The sequence below is a fragment of the Cricetulus griseus genome, chromosome 2 (assembly GCF_003668045.3).
Source record: "Cricetulus griseus strain 17A/GY chromosome 2, alternate assembly CriGri-PICRH-1.0, whole genome shotgun sequence".
NCBI lineage: Eukaryota > Metazoa > Chordata > Mammalia > Rodentia > Cricetidae > Cricetulus > Cricetulus griseus.
The window spans coordinates 396,083,273-396,101,884 of record NC_048595.1 but is presented as its reverse complement, the minus strand read 5'-3'; the positions used below and the strand labels follow the sequence as shown (position 1 = coordinate 396,101,884).

Below are 18,612 nucleotides of genomic sequence, written 5' to 3'. Positions count from 1 at the left end.
TCATAGGATTATCCAGGAACACAAGTAGTGTTGTGCGGTTAAAGTAATAGGATTGGGAAGAGATTGGAGGCTGGGGATGGAGGCCCAGCCTATGGTTCCCCTGAGCTCAGGGGGGTTCCATTTTAAAGTGTGCAGGAAGACTGAGAAAGGGAAGATGAAGTGATGGTGGATGGGTTATGTTCACAGATAAGTGACAGAAGACCAAGGGTGTGCAGTTTCAGTACAGGATGGGGAGGTGCCTTTATCTAACTGGAAAGAGCCACAGACAAGCCCTAAGTGCAGCATCCCTCTGTCTGTCCTGGGCCTTTGGACATGGTACCCTCCTCCCTCTGTCTGCTGGTGGTAATTGCTCTCCATTTGGTCATTACTTAGCTCATTAATTGCCTAAAGGAGAGGAACAGCCCAGAGTAGGGGTGATTGGCAGAAGGAGTAATGGATTAGATGGGCTCTTGGGGAATGGAATGGACTGGGTTGTGGCTAGAGTATAGTAGAGCCCATTCAGATCTATTTTGAAGGAACCATTTTCAACTGTAATACAGACACCAATGCTTTCACTTCCAGATATCCTACCATCCTCAATCCGGTCAGTACCATTAGCTCCATTATCTTTCGGGTCATGGCCACCACTATTACCGTTGTGATAGGCATCTTCTAGATTGGCTCCCAGTGACCTCTGCCTCCTGCTATTATGTTATGTATAATCCTACCCCTTTGGGTATTGGTTGTAATTAACAACTCCTTCCTTCCTTCTTTTCTTCCTTTTTCAAGACAGGGTTTCTCTGTGTATCTCTGGTGTCCTGGAACTCACTCTGTAGACAAGGCTGGCCTTGAACTCAAAGATTATCTGCCTCTGCCTCCTGAGTGCTGGCACTAAAGGTGTGCACCACCACTGCCCAGCTAACAACTCATTTCTACTTGAATTTACCTTTACATTTATCTATTTACTTATTTTGTGATGTGTGTGCGTGTGTGTGAAGGTCAGAGGTCACTTCTCAAAGAGTTAGTACTCCCATTCTTTTTTATAGGTTCTAGGGATTGAACTCAGGTTGTCAGACTTGTGGTCAAGCCCTTTGTCTACTGAGCCACCTCGGAAACCCCAATAACATCTAGTGAATACAATCCAGTGAGGTGATGGGATGTGACTTTAAGATTAAACCACACTAAGTGTGGTAGTGCATGCTTGTAATAGCCCTATGGGAATAGAGGCAGAAGGTCCAGGAGTTCAAGGTCAGCTCCAGCTACACAGGGAATCTGAAGCTATCCTAGGCTACACAAGATCCTATCTCAAACAGATGGATAGATGAACAGATTAGTCTCCAAAAACATCGTGTCTTCCATTTTGGATACTCTTTCACTTGCATTGAGGAGAACCAGCTACCATAATGGCAGTGACCCTGGAAGGGCTTAGGCAAACCCCCAGCAAGGTCCAGAGGCTAAGAAAAACCAAATACTGTCAATAATTGTGTTCATGAATTTGGATGCAGACAACCCTCCAATGAAGGCAAGAGATGACATGGTAGGCCTTGATGTCACCTTCATAGCTGGCTTATGAGAGACATGAGCCAGAGACATCCAGCTAACCTGTCCAAACCTGGATGCAGAAAAGGGGGTTAATAAATGTGTATTGTTTTGAGCAGCTAAGTTTTGGGTGGAATTTCTTATGCATCAGTAGACATCCAACACCAGTCACCATCACCACAAACACCATCGCCATCTTCAAATTCATGTTATTTAATAGCACAAAAATCATCACTAGCTGCAACCATCTTCCTAGTACCCCAAAATGTGCCAGACTCTCCTTATGGCCCAGGATGGCAAAGAGGTAGGAAATGTATTCTGCCATCAGTTGAGGGGGCAGGACATATTCCTAAAAATCAAGGAAAACTACACTCATTGCCTCCAGATCGGGGTGGGGTGGAGTGGGGAGTGGGGGTGTGGGGTGTGGGTGGAGAGATGGCTTAGCATTTAAGAGCCCTCTTCCAGAGATTAATCTTCCAGAGGACCCAAGTGCAATTCCCAGCACACACATGGTGACTCACAACTGTCTATCTCCAGTTCCTGGGCTCTCTATGGAGTATGCACATGGTGTACAGGCATACTTGCAAGCAAAACACATGAATTAATCAAAATGATAAATTAAAAAAAAAACAAGTTAGGGAGGAAAGTATTTATTTGGCTTATACTTCCACATCACTATTCATCAAAGGAAATCAGGACTAGGAACTCAAACAGAGAAGAAACCTAGAGGCAGGAGTTGATGAAGAGGTCATGGAGGCTTGTTCCTCATGGCTTCCTCAGTCTGGTTTCTTATAGAACCCAGGACCACCAGCCCAGGGATGGTACCATCAACAATGGCCTGGGCCATCCCACATCAATCATTAATTAAGAAAACTGCCCTATAGGCTTGCCTATATGGTGGCATTTTCCTTTTTTTTTTTTGAGGCAGGGTTTCTCTGTGTAGTTTTGGAGCCTATCCTGGCACTTGCTCTGGAGAAGGGCTGGCCTCAAACTCACAGAGATCCACCTGCCTCTGCCTCTCAAGTGCTGGGATTTAAGGCATGCGCCACCAACGCCCGGCTGGCATTTTCCTTTTTTAAAGATTTATTTATTATGCATAGTGTTCTGTATGCATGTATCCCTGCAGGCCAGAAGAGGGCACCAGATCTCATTATAGATGGTTTTGAGCCACCTTGTGGTTGCTGGGAATTGAACTCAGGACCTCTGGAAGAGCAGTTGGTGCTCTTAACCTCTGAGCCATCTCATGCAGGCATTTTCTTATATTTTTGATTGTGAGCCTAGCCTTTAACAGCTGAGCCATCTCTCCAGCCCATGGAGGCATTTTCTTAATTGAGGTTCCCTCCTCTCAGATGACTATAGCTGTTGTCAAGGTGACATAAAACTAGCTAGGCCAGGGAGGCAGGGAAGGCTTTCTGGAGGAGGAGGAGTACCATAAGGGTCTGCTGAAGGCTTTTACTCAGGCCTTAAAGGAGGAATGAAATCATCACAGGAGACCGGAGGACAAGGCTCTAGTCTCCTTGATGCTTCAGGTGAGACCCTGGAGTGAGAAGATCCATCTCAGGGGAAGGTCATACAAGGAAGCCATGAGAAATGAAACTCTAGCAGAAAGCAGGTTGTGGAACACACAGCACTTTATAAACTCGTGCACAGCTCTGGGCTTTCCAAAGTCCCCCTGTGTTGTTCATGAAAGCCAATTCTCTTTAATGGGGTGGGGTGAGCTGTGTGTTTGTCTTATTGGTGGAGCAGTTGCCTAGTATGCATGAGGTGTTGAGTTCAATCCCCAGCATGGGGTTGGGATGTGGGAGGTAAAAATCAGCTCAGCTTTCCAGCTCAGATGTGGGACAGGCCTGTATAGAGGACTAGTTAGGTGCTCAGTGGTGACAGTGTGGGGTGATGGGATAGGGGTAAGCAGCCTTGGGTTCTTCCAGCTGGTAACAATCGAGTCACATAGTGTTAGCCTCTGTGCCAACTTTACCTCTCAGGCTGTGTGTAGTCCAGATATTGTATGAGGAACACTGAATGGAGCCTGGATCACAGTAGCCTCATAAGAAATCCTGATCTTAGGGGAGGAGGGATGATTCAGTGGTTAAGACCACTGGCTGCTCTTGGGGAGGGAGGACTTGGGATAGGTTCTCAGGACTCACATGACAACCCACAACCATCTGTAACTCCAGTTCTGGTTTATCTGATGCCCTCTTCCGGCTTCTTTGGGCAATGCATATATGTGGTGCATAATCACGCGAGCAACACACACATAATAGAAAAACAAGTAAATTTTCTTTTAAAAATTGAAGAAAAAGAAAGAAATCTTGATCCTGTCTGCTAGCCCCAGCACCTTCTCTGTCCCTGGAAGTTGTCTCATTTGTATGACAGCAGGATGACTCCAGAGGGTGCCAGTCCCCTGCGGACATGAGGGCTGGGTGAACTAGTAAAAGTAGACACAAGTACCAGCTCCTCTAAAACCCCTGTCTCTGGAAGAGCTTTCAAGGTCTGTGGGAGGCAAGTTGATAGCTGCCCTCTCGGCAAAGAACTGTTTGATAAAGAAATGGCTAAATTAGGCGCCGGAGAGATGGCTCAGTGAGTAAGAGCACTGGCTGCTCTTCCAGAGGACCTGGGTTCAATTCCCAGCATCCACATGGCAGCTCACAACTGTCTGTCTCTCCAGTTCCAGCGGATCTGGCATCCTCACACAGACATATATGCAGGCAGAACACCAATGCACATTAAAAAAGAAAAAGAAATGGCCAAATTATCCTTTCCTTAGAGAGACTATGTCATTACAGGGGGCCAGGCCAGAATCAGAGATCCTAGGACTGGCAGGGCCCTATGGGGGCTTTGTGGTACCCAGGCCAGTCTCTAGCAGGAACATGTCTGGATTCTCAGAATGTTACCAACTTTCATATTGCCTCCTAGATACTTCCACCTGAGTTCGCCCAGCTTTGTATTTTCTTCAGCCCCATTTTACAGATGAACAAATGAAGGCTGAGAATAAAGACTGAAGCAGCGAGTAACTCCTCTGACCCCAGATCTCTGGATGCCAAATGTTTCTTCTACTCACATGGCCCATGGCTTAAAGAGTCTCAGCAACTGTCGGGGGCTGAGAGGCAATTGGAGGTTGGAATCCCACCTTCTCGCTAGGCCCCAGAGCAGTGTTCTTTCTGATTCATCACACTGTGCTGGGTAGAAAAACTGCTTTGGGGAAATGAGTTTGGCAGAGGAGAGGGAGAAAGGAGGGGCGGGCAGGAGGAGGGAGCTGGAACCCTGCGGGTAACTGCAGAGAACAGGGTCGATAAGGCTGTGGGAGAATTGGGACACCAGGGTCCCCAGTTGGCTGGGGTTGGGACCAGCCTTTCACACTGTCATGCCCAGGCCTGAGGCTGCAGGCTGCCAGTGTTCTTCTATCAAGACCCCTGGAGAGCCCGAAATCAAATATTCCGCCTCCCCTGCTCAGGCAGCCTTATTGCCATTGACAGCGAATGTATTGCTCTAATCTTTTCTCATTTTGCCAGGATGGGCTCCATTCTGACCTCCCTCCAGCCTTGAAGGCTTCATGGAGGCGGAAGGTGAGAAGAAAGGAGCAAAAGGAAAGGTGGGAGGGACAGGAAAGGCTAAGCTGTCAATGGGGTAGCTGCAGTGATCCCAGACTTGTCATGGCCTGCTCTCTAGAGTGCTGAAAGCTCCTAAACCATATGGAGGCACCTAGAGAAAACCAGTCCCTCAACCCAAGGGTCTCCCTGTGGATAGTGAGGAAGGAAGCCTGACACTGACGGACAACAGACCTCTGCAGAGCAGTGTGTGTGTGTGTGTGTGTGTGTGTGTGTGTGTGTGTGTGTGTGTGTGAACACGCATGTGTCTGCCTGCCTATCTGTGTCTGCCTGTCTATGTCTATATGTGAGTATGTGTTTAAGGGATGGTCTGCCTCTGTCTGTCCCACTGTCCTCTGCTTCCCAGAGAAGCCTGGCCAAATATGTGTATTGCTGCTCCTTGCATTCTGTAAGAGGCAGATGTGTTGGACAAATAGACTTGAGAGCAGATAGCCTGGTATCTGAAGGCCAGATAAGGGGCAGAGAGGGTTAAGAGGGAGCTGGACTGGGTGTGGTGTGCACCTTTAATTCTAGCACCTAGGAGACAGAGACAGGTGGATTTCTTTAAGTACAAGTTCAACCTGGTCTGCATAGTGAGTTCCAGGCCAGCCAGAGCTACACAGAGAGACCTGGTCTTAAGAAAAACATGGTGCATGCATGTGCCTTGGGTGGGGGTAGACAAGAGTGATTATGGGAAGAAATTCATAGCTTGGAGGTAGCAGAAGTGGGGTGCTGGTAATGTATGAGGCAGGAAGAACAGATGAGCGAGGTGTCATCATAGATGGGGTGTGGTAGCAACTCTAGAGCAGAGGGAGGCAAGCCAAGTCAATCACATGGTCTGGCTGAAGAAGCTGCAGGTAGGGTGGTTGGGGACTAGAAGTCTAGGCTTTTTATTTGTTCTGCTAAAATTAATCCTGGGCTTGCACATCTGTCTCTCCCAGCATAGTGTAGAGTTCTGTCCAGTCTTCGTAGATCTTTAGGTTGGGCTAGAATGTGTTTCTGTATCCTGTTTATTGGTGGAATGGGGCCTTAGATCTTGGTGTGGGTGTGTATACACAGATGCACACCAAATTCTCTCTTTGAAGTCCCCTGACCCCTTCCAAAAGAAACCTTTGATGGAAATGGCTGAGCTGGATCAGAACCTGCCCGGTTCAGCAGAGGAGGAAAGGTAATGAAGTCCTTCTGGCTCTAAGATGCTGCCCCCTATTGCCAGGCAAGCATGTTGCCCATCTCCAGAAAGGCTTCCCTGCCTTGTTACACAGCTTTCCAAATCTTGTCCTTCTTTCTTTCTTGCTCTTCTCTGGGTCCTGTCCCCCATGCTCTCTCTACTGCGTAGCCCTGGCTGTCCCCGAACACACTCTGTAACCCAGATGGACCTGCCTCTGCCTCTGCCTCTTGAGTGCTGGGATTAAAGGCTACCAAGCCATGTTTCTCAGTTCCTTGTCTGAAGATGTCTGAGGTGGAACTTGAGAAACTCCACTTCTGAGTTTCTGAAGTCTAATTGGTCAACAGAAGGCAGGTGATACAAGGTAATAAAAATAGCTGGGCTGCCTGTGGTGGTGGGTAACACCTTTAATTCTAGTGCCTGGGAGGCAGAGGCAGGCAGATGTCTATGAGTTTGAGGCCAGTCTGGTCTACAGAGTGAGTTCCAGGATAGCTAGGGCTACTCAGAAAAACCCTGTCTTAAAAAACAAAAAGAAAAACCCAAACAAATAGCTGGGCTGGGTTCAGACAAAGGAAGGCAGAGATACAAAGTAACAAAAATAGGGGGGCTGGGCTTGGGGTTCATTTGGTGGAGTGTTTCTTTGCAGGAGGCCGCTAGGCCCCTAGCATGGCCTAAAATGGGGTGTTCAAAAGCATTCTTGACTGCCTGTGAGTTTAAGGCCAACCTGGGCTACATGAAACTGTCAAAAACAGCAAACCAACAAAACCAACTAATAATCTTAGAGCACAGAGTGTGCCTAGCTCTGAGCTGAGTTTTGTGGTTTGATTTAATCCCCCAGACAGCCTTTACTATTTAATACTGCCATCACACCCATTTAATGGTCAGGTAAATGAAGGAACAGAGCCCCAGGAAGTGCATCTAACTAGTTTGACTTGGTATTAAGGTCTCTCACATGGCTCGGTGAAAATCATTTCCAGTCTTGTCCCCAGACTTCCAGGGGCCTTGCACTCCAGGCACACGGCCTGCATCCCTCATTTTCTCTTGACATGTCTGCCGGCTTCACTTTCCACCTTTTGGGTTGGAGTCTGCCAACCCCAGAGCATCCGCCTTCAGCTCACTGGTCCAAAACAGAGTCCCCAGCCTGGTGCAACCCAGGCCTCTGCCTGTGCACAGCCTTCTCCAGGCAGGGGGCAGAAGTGCTGAGAGAGAGAGAGAGAGAGAGAGAGAGAGAGAGAGAGAGAGAGAGAGAGAGAGAGAGAGACATCCTTCAGTGGATGCTCCATTTGCAACTTCGGAGACCCAGAGGAGGCTAGAAAGAGACGGCGAACAAAGGAGAAGGAACAAGGAAGGAACTGAATGGCCCAAGCCGGGTTTGGTGGGTGAGGTGAAAAGACAAATGAGCACTGACCACAGCCCAGCAAGTCGGTGACAGCACCTCTGCCCTTCATGGCCTGGAGGGGTACAGGCGAGGCAGGATGAGGCTACCGGGCAAGGGTCCTCGCGATCCTGCTCCAACGGGAAAGACTTGCCCCACGACTGCGTGTTCCCTCACTCTGAAGCTCTTTCACGGAGTTAGCCATCTTTCACCCTCATCTGACACTTGGAACCACTGTGGTCTCCAGAGACCGGAGATGGGGGAACCAGGTTAAAAGCCTGAGCCTTCAATAAGTGGCAGAGCCAGGATCAAACTCTAGGCTTCCTAGAACCAGAGTCTTTGCTTTTCCCGGTTCAAATGGAGCCCAGCACGCTCCCTATGCAGAAATGTAAGTGGGGTGAAAGGATTTTAACATCTATGCCAACACACACACACACACACACACACACACACACACACACTGCAATTTTTTTTTTCTCTCTCTCTCACCAGGCTGGTACAGTAGGCAAAGGGGGTTGAGTAGGATGCTGCTTGCTTGTGGTGGAGGTGACTGGCCCCCCAGGAATCATTTGGAACATGTAGATTGGGTGGTGAGGTAGAATACTGCCACCCTCTGGTTGAGCTCAACTTTGGGGCCGCCTGCAATGGGAAATGTAGTGGTAAAACTAAGGCAGTCCTTCTGAAGCTGATAGCCCAGCAGGCAAGGCAAGGCAAGGGACATTTACTGAGCACTTTATACCGGGATATGTGCTAAGTTTTACGAGGACATCCGAGTTATTCCTCTGAATGTCCCAATGAGATAGACATTACTTCCGCTTACAGACGACAGCATGTGGGAGGCCATACAAAAGTAACCAGAAAAAAACGAGGTGACTCATGGGTGGGTGTATAGCAAAGGCACAGAGGTGGGCAGCTTACATTCTTTTGAAGAAAGCAGTTAACGTTCAAGCTGCCCAAAGTGAAGGTAGAATTCTGTCAGATGTGGGGTGGGGGGAAGAGTGTGGGTCAGATGGAACAGCAAAAGTAAAGCTCTGGATGCTAAGAGTACCTGGTGAACTTTGGGACCTTAAACTGGGAGTTAGGAAGGCCGATGGAGAGTGAGGAAGCACACGTTAGGTGAGCCCTGTTAAGGACTCTGGTCTTTGTTAGAGAGGAGAGGTGAAATGAAGTTATTAATGGTTTTAAGCAAGGGAGAGTCATGGCTAAATCTGCTTTGTTTGTCTTAGTCTGGCCTGGAGCTCTGTAAGTAGCAGATGCTGGTCTTGATCTCTTAGTCTCCATCCCCCCCAGGGTTGGGATTATGGGTGTGTGCCACCACACCCAACTAGAACTGCCTTTTAAAATGCGGAAGTTGTAAAGACCTCAAGGAGGAGTACAGTTTTCTTGGTAGTTTGAGCAGACCAGGCTGGTTACAGTAGAGAAGTCAGATGTGAGCTATCCTGGATCTTACTATGTAGACCAGGCTGACCTTGAATTTACAGAGATCCTCCTGCCTCTGCCTCCGGAGTGCTGGGATTAAAGGCTTGCACCATCAGTGTCTGGCTCACTGTTTCTAGTATGCCCTATCTAGTCAGTATTTTGTTAGGTTGCTAGTAGTAAATTCAGCAAGGAAGGGACGCCAAGACAGTGCAATAACAAAAGAAAAATAGAAAGATTGAGAGTACATTAACAGTGCATTTCTGATATTTGCTCCAGATATTTAAAAGTTCCAAAGCTCTGTACCATCACAAAGTCAAGATTTTAAGTGCATTTATTAAACGCGATTATAACACTTTACTTTATATTTCTGTTTGTTTCTTTGAGCTGTCTCCCGCATTCATACTGGAAATATCACATGATTTCTATTTGTCTGATTCCTAGCAGAGTGCTTGCTATGAAGTTGGCATACTTACTGTGCATCAAATAAAAGTTTGAATGAATGCGTGAATGAATGAAGGGATAATTATAGCTCAGAAAATATGGTTAAAATGATTGCTACTCTGTCTCCTCCTGGAATTCTTCCTATTCTACGGTGAGACCCGAAACTATTCAGTTATTAGTTTCCAAGAGCCCTATTTGCCTGCCCGGGGGAAACAAGGAGGCAGGAATAATATGCAATTAGTCAACAGGTCATTAGAATAATTACAGGAAAGGGAGACGGAGTCGAGGGCGGGGAACCTACATAGACCACAAAACACCCCCTACCCCCGCAAAACACTCCACAATACCCCCCCCCGAACTGTGCCCTTAGTCAAAATGGCCCCTTTCGGAGTCTCCCGAACTCAACACGCATGCTCACCCTCATTTTTTGGGTCCGCCCCCTAGCCCTGACGCATGCGTCGTGGTGAGGGTGTTGCTCTCTGTGATTGGCTGGTGCGCGATTTTGAACCGGATCTGGCGGCGCGGATCCACCTTGCCGTTAGTGAGGCGCGCCGACAGCCGTCCTGGGGCGCGGCGGCCGGAGAGTGAGCGCCTCGGGCCGGTCGGGGTTGCGTGTGCGCGGGACCGGGAGCCTCGGTAAGCCGGTCCGAGGCCGCGAGCGGACGTCTGGGACGGGGGCTGCTCTTGGCGTGGCGTTTTGGGCCAAGTCAGGGGCGTCCTTTTGAGGCGTGGCCGGAGGGGTGTGGGTGTGGTTCCCCTGAGGTGGTCTTCTCTTCAGTGCGGGGCCTGGGAGTGGCTGGGATGGAGCTCCCTTCTACCTTTTCGGAGGAACAGGGTTATCTGAGGGAAAAAAAGTCCTGGTGTTCGAGGGGCCTGGGCGACCCAGAGCCGTCTCCCACGAAGTTAATTAAAGCAACCGTAATTGTGGAGATTTGGAACGTTGCAAATTCGGATCCTTGACTGTCTCGGGTTATTGTTAGCCCCCCCCCCCCCTTAATAGTAATTAATTGCCTAACGCAGTCACCGACCTACCTACCATCTTGTGACTAGCGTGTGAAACCCTTTGGGGTGTATTAACATGTATTGACAGCTTCCACCAGAGTTTTTTTTTTAAGCGTTCCTTGATTTGTGTTCTTAACTATAAAAACTTGATGAGGCTGATTATATCAGAACGTGGTATTTGGGTAACCTAGATTCATGTCCACGGGCCAGGGTCACTTATATTTGGCTCCAGAAGGAGAGGCTGACTGCACTAGTGTGTAGTGTGTAGGAGGGTCATTGGAGTCACCCTTTATCTTTGAAAGTTCTATCACTACTAAGTAAACTGTACCCTGTGTGAGTATGTGTGATGGTGTCTTAATGTAGCCCAGGCTGGCCTTTTGTAGCCAAGGATAACTTTGCACTTCTGATCCTCCTCCCTCTGGAGTGCTGGGATAACTTGACATTACAGGATAACTTTGGAGATTACAAGTATGGTCCACCATTCCCAGTATTTGCTGTGCTCAGGACAGAAGCCATCGGCTCACACATGCTAGGCAGGCATGGTATCAGCCAGTACAACTGTACACTTCTTTAAGTCCAAGTGAGATTGTCTTCTACTTAACTTAACAAAAATGTGTTGACTGATGAAGCTGGTGTGCATATCAAACCAGTGGGTTGCAGTAAAACCGGGGAATCTGCTGTGTTAGATTTCAGTGCTGCCTAGTGATGATCTTAGCTTTGGGGTTGGTGAAAGGTGATAGTCCTTTTCTTTTCTTTCTTTCTTTCTTTCTTTCTTTCTTTCTTTCTTTCTTTTTTTTTTTAAGATGTTTTTTCTATGTAGCCCTGGCTGTCCTGGAACTCACTCTGTAGACCAGGCTGGCCACAAACTTAAAGATCTGCCTGCCTCTTGCCCCTGAGTGCCAGGATTAAAGGCATGTGCCACCATGCTGGTTTCAAAGGTAGTGAGTGTTTTCATTCATGCCCAAATTTCATCTGATGTCACAAGGAGGTGGCTGGTGAGTCAGTGGAGCTAAAGATCACCTGAGGTAATTGGGCTTCAGGCCTGAGATGCTCTGTCTAATAATGCTCCACAAATACTGACAGGGGTTCTATTCAGCCTTATAGAATCCTTAACATTGGCTTTTTCTCCATAGGATTTTCAGTTGACAAAAGTCTATGTTGTCCCAGCTGGCTTCCAAGAAGAATTCTCCTGCCTCAGCCACCAGAGTAGCTGGGCTTATAGAGGGATGTGCCATCATGTTCCGTTACTCATTTTTTTTTTTTTAATATTTTGGCAATATTTATCAAGAGCCATTTAAGGCTTTTCTTTTCTTTTTAAAAAAGATTTATTTTTTTATGTGCATTGGTGTTTTTCTTGCAAATATGTCTGTGTGAGGATGCATGATCCCCTAGAACTGGGGTTACAGACAGCTGTGAGCCGCCCTGTGGGTGCTGGGAATTGAACCCAGGTCCTCTGGAAGAGCAGCCAGTGCTCTTAACCCCTGGACCATCTCTTCATCCCCCATTTATGGCTTTTATACCATGATACATTAATTAAAAACCTGTTCCAAAGACTCCCTTTAAAGACCCGAAGGAGAATACTGGCCATGGGGAGGGAGGTTCGCTCATTCAGTTAGTGTCAAATCACCTTCCAAGTTTCAGGCTGTGTTCTAGACATCAGTGGCTTCTCAACAAACAAAACAGAAGTCTTTGCTTTCCAGACAGTAAACTAAGTAAATATATTAGATGCTTTTGAGCAAAATAAAGCTGGCATTTCTGAAAAGTTGCAATTTTAAATAGGGTGGTTGGCAAAACCTTCACTGGGAAGTAAGTGAAGATTCCTGGGTGTGTGTGTGGGGGGTGGGGGCTTGGGGTGGAGGTGGGGTATGATAAACAGGGCACACCATGCTAGAGACTGCAGACAGTGGGTAACTGAAAAGCTATAAATTTTCTGAATCCAAAGGAAATGACAAAACATAGTAGCCCATCAACTCTTTAGTGCTTAATTGAAACAAAGTGCTAATAATCAAAACATGGAATTGTATGAACCTTGCACTTAGTTCTGATATTGTATGACAGACAAAGGGTGTAGTTTGGGTGGTGAGATTTTTGTTTCACTGTTTTGAAGGTGTCATTCTCTCCCTCTCCCCTCCCCCCTCTTGGTGAGACAGTAGTTTTATGTCTGCCTTAGTGTTACAGATAATGAAGTTGAGATCATTAGGGAAAGGCTGTGGGGATTGGCGAGATTTACTCTAGGCTTGAAGACCGAGAAGGCCTAGCAGGAAACAGGACGCCAGTGTGCTGAACTTAAAGCATCACAATTCAGTTTATCCTTCCCTCGTTTTAGTCTCCACTCATGTTGAGCCCAGGACATTCTGTTTACTCTTTCTACAATTGATTCACTCAGGAACAGCTGGTCTCACGGTAGTATTTGTTCTGCCAGTTGGATGGAGGCTCTGATATGGAGCAGAAGCCGGACATTTAGGGAAATGAATTGTTCTCGAGTGTTATTGAATGACAGCATCTAGTGTTGAACTTGTTTTTGGGAGTGCTTTTTCTTGGCAGCAGGAAACCTACATTGTTAATTCCTTGGGAATCTCCAGAACAGCAATGTGTATGTTTTCCATTAAAACACTTTGTTGAAAAGAAAAGAAAAAAACCCAAGCAATCTGCTGTTGCTTTGTCTTATACTATATAACACTTTTGATACATCTAAAAAAACCTAATCTATAGTTTTCCTAATAATGTTGTTTGTAGGACAGGTATAGATGCTTTCCTTAGGATACCCTGCAGTAAGACCTGTAATGGTCTGTTGTTCTGAAAGACTGTCTGTCTCTTCACTGGGTGATTGAAATTAAATTGGGGCCTCAAAGCAATAACAGCAAGCTGAGACTCTTTTCTCCTGGTGTTGCCAAATTGCTCCCTTAGGGATACTCACAGATTGGGACTGTAAGACAGTGGCTCTCCACCTCTGCGGCTCCCCATCAATAACAGCTGGGATTCTGGGCACCTTTTTGTTGAAAGTGCTTTGTAAACTGATTTCCTTGCTACACACAGGAGCCGTCACCTCTGCCGTGGGAAGTGACAGCTGCTTTACAGCCGAGAGCCGCTCCACAACATGACTGTTGCTGTTCCCTTTCACATTAGTGCGTCTCCTAGCCGTGAAGCTAAATAATAAAGGGAGGAAGTAGACAGGAGGATGGAAATGCAGCCCAGTAGGAAAATTAAAACCATTCTCAGCTGACACTGAGAAGGACAAGTAAGCTTTAGCTTACAGTTTGGCTGAGATATTGAGAGTTAGTAGTGATGCAGACAGTTATTTTTGTCACCTATAAATAATTCCTGAGAGTCACTTCTGTAGAATGTTAGAATATAAGATCCCCCAGCATATAAAGAGGGGTATATTTTGCTAGAACCAGATTTTAATTCTCCTAAGCAAACCTATATTAGAGTGGAAAAAAATGAACTTTCTTAAGAAGTGACAGTCTCATCGAGAACATCTTGTTTGACCCATTCAGAAGCTTGTCATTTTTGGACTGGTTCTAGCTAACGTCTGTGTTTATACACATATGCACATGGCTCTGCTTTGTGTGTCTGCTATGATTTGCAGGTGTTTGAGAAAATCTGCAGCATATATGGTCGATACTTTTATAGCATTTCGGTGTGTTAGGGTGAAAAGAGAAAAGACATTGGACTCAACACCTGCATTTCATTGCACGCTCAGCATTTAGTCATTTCAGGTTTGTGGGGCTAAGTTGTCTATAAAATGGCAGCTTAGTTAATTAGATTCATATGAAGAAAATGTGAAATGTCATTTAGTACTCAGTTCACAGCAAAGGCATATATTAAATATTGTTTAGCACTATTTAAAAAAAAATAGTTTGTGCTCCTGAATTTAGTGGAGCCTCATGTGGAGACAGTCTAGACTACTTAGGGGAAATTACTGGAGTTGTGAACCGCTCTTCCAGAATCTAATTAACAGCTATCAGAGCCCAAACAACACAGAGATACACTTCATAATTTCATAAGCTGTATTTGGTGTTTTTTGTTTGAGACAGGGTCTCTCTGTGTAGCCCTGGCTGTCCTGGAACTCATTCTGTAGAACCAGGCCTTGAATTTACAGAGATCCACCTGCTCTGCCTCCTGAGTGCTGGGATTAAACCTTTGCCACCACTGTCCAGCTGTGTGGTGTATTTTTAACACTGTAGTATCAAATATAAGATTTCTGCCCTCAAATTTAGTAAACTTAAATTAGATTGAAAGGCATGTGTGTCGTAGTAGCAACTGATAAGAGTAGCCAGGGAAATGCTGAGGGTGTTGGCAGGAAAGACAGTTGAGGCAGGAAGTCAGATGGACTGAGCAGTGACAGCTGCATATGATCATATGTGAGAAAAGCCACAGTTGGTTATTTTTGCTAAAAAGGGAGAAACCAAAGATATTTCTAAAATTTGAAAATGAATGACTAGAAGGATAATGAAAATAGGGAGATGAAAATTGGGAATCAGAGCCAGGCCTGGTGGCACTGTGGAGGCAGAGACAATCAGGTCTTGAGTTCAAGGCCAGCCTGGTCTACAGAGTGAGTTCCAAACTGGCATAGGCTACTTAGTGAGACTCCCAAAAAACAATAACAAAAACCCAGAAAGTCAGTAGATAGTTGGTGTGTATGAAGGGGAGGGAAGAATAGTATCTCAGTTGGGGCAGCACTTAGAGTATTTAGGCACTTGAGTTAGAGCTGTCTAGCTAGTATAGTGCCTGGAGTGGAGGAGTTTGGTAAATTCAGAGAGTGTGAGGGATTAGGAAGGATGCCCGGACTGTTGGTAAAACCATGAGGAACTGCCAGAGCTAAGAATGGCCTCTGCTTATAATAGGGCATTAGGGTTTTATTATTTTGTTTTGGTTTTTGGAGACAGGGTTTCTCTGTATAACCTTGGCTGTCCTGGAACTTACAGATCAGGCTGGTCTCAAACTGTGAGAGATCCACCTGCCTCTGTCTCCCTAGATGTGGGATTAAAGGCATGTGCCACCACTGCCCTGGGTTGTATTAGGATCACTATCTGCTAATACACATCGAGGAGACCAGCCTGAGACTGAGTGTACACCCACTACAATGTCTTGTAGAAAGAATCTGTTTTTTTTTTGAATTGGGTTTGTTTTCAAGAGACTGTTCTTTCTTCAGCTGGGCAGAGTCACTCATACTTTATGATATCACCACTTGGGAGGCTGAAGTAGGATTGCAGTGGGTTCAAAGCCAGCTTGGGCAGTCTCAAATAGCCCTTTTCTTAAAACAAAACACCAAAACCACAGCCAACCAGCTTCTAACCCTTACTACTTCTAACCTGTTGGAGTATACACAGAAACCAGAGTGATCATGAACTAAAGAAACTTGAGAAAACATAAGGACTCTTTTTTTTTTTCTTTATTCCTGCTGCTGTAACAAAGTACCTTAATCTGGGTAATTTATGAGGAGTAGACATTGTGTGTGTGCACAAAGGGACCAGATCAACCTAGTGGTGTTCCTCAGGAGCTGTCCACCTTGGGTGTTTTGCTTTGTTTGTTTGAGATAGGGTTTTAAATGTATCCCAGGCTGGCTTTAACTCAGAGATCTGACTGCTTCTGCCTCTGCTTCTACCTCCCTAGTGCTGGGACTAAATGATAGAACGAAAGCTTTGCATCATCATGCCTGGCCCAGTGTCTTGTCTAAAAAGGACAGGTTCTCAGTGAGACCTGGGGGTGAGCTCTTAAGGGTCCTTAGCTTCCTCAATGCTAAGATTCTAAATGCTCAGCTCAGAATTTGTTTCTCTTTATATTCTGGGTGGGAGTGGGGTAGGGGTCTTGTGTGCCACAGCATGCATGTGTTTAATGTCATCACATTTGTCAGCAGGATTGACTGGGGTTGTTAAGCTTGTGCAGAAGGGTCCTTGTCCTCTGAGCCACGTTTGTGGCTTGTACACAGCTTTTACATGGGTGCTGGGGACCAGACCCAGGTTCTCAGCTTGTGCAGCAAGTGTTTCAATTATGGGTGGAGCTGTCTCTTTAACAGTCTTTTATTACAGTTTAGAAAGTCTGAGGTGAAAGTGTCCTGAGATTGCTTGGTAAGAATTTCCTTTGTTTCCTTGATGCCTTTTTGTGACCTCCTGACAGAAAAGCAATAGGGCCACCTCCTTCCTTCAGGCCCTCTTGCAAGGACACACTAGTTCCTTAACATTCTAGTACTGCTGCATAGGGAATTCAGTTTCAACATATATTTTAGAGGGATACAAACATATCATAGAGGGTCAGGTCAGGTCTTACTGTCATTTAAGACAGCATTTTTAGTGGTTGTGTTTTGAGAACAAGGCCTTCCCATGTAGCCCCCTGACCTGGAGCTTGTGGCCATCCTGCCTTTATCTCTAGTGCTGAACTTGCAGCACAAACACCCTGTCTATTGAAAATACAGTTTTTGCCTGGTATGTTGGTGCACACCTTTAATTCCAGAGGCAGGGAAGATCTCGGGGTTCCAGGCCAGGTCTCAAAAACAGGAAACCCCTTTGCCTCATTTTCAATATCACAGCCGCTGATAAGATACTCTCTTGAATCCCCCTAGCAGAGGTTTTCGTGTTCAGAATCACAGGATATACTTACGATGCTGAGATAGGAGAGATAAATATCCATGACACAGCTGCTGACTAGTGGCCTCTTTTTACTGGGAACCAGAGGACATCATCCTTTGAATCGATCCTACATGTTCTTCCTTACTTCTGTTCTGCAGCACCTGTGTGTGGACCTCTCTGTGATGTCCACAGGCTTTCCTTCTGGCCATAGTGCCACTCACATTGTTCTGCTTTGGAGGAAGATGTTTGTAATAAGTCAGTTAGTCTGGTTACTTAGCAGCTTGCCACGGCTAGTTGCCTGGAACCACATACACTGCCATTTGAAGAGCATGGTTTCCAGCCCTGTTAAGGTTACAAACTGCAGCCAGGCTTGGAACTGATAGAATTTTTATTTTATTGCTATTATAGTAGTTGTTTCATGGCTACAACAAATGAATATTTTGGTACTGTTTAATAGAATTTTATTTATTTATTTATTTTTTATTTTTTTTATTTTTTGAGACAGGGTTTCTCTGTTTAGCTTTGTAGATGAGGCTGGCCTCGAACTCATAGAGATCTGCCTGCCTCTGCCTCCCAAGTGCTGGGACTAAAGGTGTACACCACTGCCACCCAGCTTAGAAAGTATTTTTATGCTCATACATTCCTTTGTTTTTTTGTAGGGGTTGGTTGGTTTGTTTCATCTTTTCTTTTTTTTTTTTTCCGAGACAGGATTAAGCTGTGGCTTTGGAGGCTGTCCTGGAACTAGCTCTTGTAGACTAGGCTGGTCTCGAACTCACAGAGATCCCTCTGCCTCTGCCTCCCAAGTGCTGGGATTAAAGGCATGCACCACCAACGCCCGGCCAAGAATAATTTATTTTGAAGTGACATTTAACTATTTTCTTCCCTTAGTAATTTTTGTCATGTTTAGTAAATGTCTTTCTTGATGACTAAATGAAGAACTTATTTTCCTAATCCATTCCTTGTTGAAGTCTGTTTGGAACAGAGCAGCCTGGAAGGCTGGCCTGGGTTTTTAATGTGATATTAGCAGGTCTCTGGGAGGCAACACAAAGCCTGAAATTCCCTGTACAGAGCACACTAACAAATGGTTTTTCCTTTGCCCTTGTCACTGTGAAGGTGGTGCATTGTCTCTCTGATGCCAGAGTGGTACAACATAATCTTTGCCTGTACTTAGTATAAATTTATTAGACACAGTCCCTGCATGCATTTCAGCAGAGAACCCCACACCACAGAAATAATTCTTGTGCTGCTGAGCTGGCAGTTTCCCACTTAATCACTGTGTGATGTCACCTGTGCCATTGGTGGGAAATGTGCTGACCAAGTCCTGCCTTTTAAGAGACAGTTGTGACAGGATATTAGCTAAAAGTGAGATCAGAAATAAACATTCCAAGTTATATTATAGGTTTTCAAAGTCTGAAAGATTAAGGTAGCAAAAAAATGTAAGTTAGAGTTGAAGAACCACATTTTGTTTGTGCTTCATGGTGCGTATTTATAGTCCACTGACATGCTCATTCCTACATTAGCACCGGCATCATTGGAAGG

At 45.8% G+C, this 18,612-nt stretch overlaps 1 protein-coding gene across 2 annotated transcripts in view; it reads left to right on the top strand.

The window, feature by feature from the left end:
- Positions 1 to 9,981: 9,981 nt before the first annotated feature.
- Racgap1 (Rac GTPase activating protein 1) overlaps positions 9,982 to 18,612 on the top strand; it is a 30,767-nt gene continuing 22,136 nt past the window's right edge. For both annotated transcript variants that reach the window (XM_027396553.2, XM_027396552.2), the window contains exon 1: positions 9,982 to 10,138. The gene's annotated coding sequence lies outside the window, so the exon portion shown is untranslated. The remainder of the gene's footprint in view (positions 10,139 to 18,612) is intronic.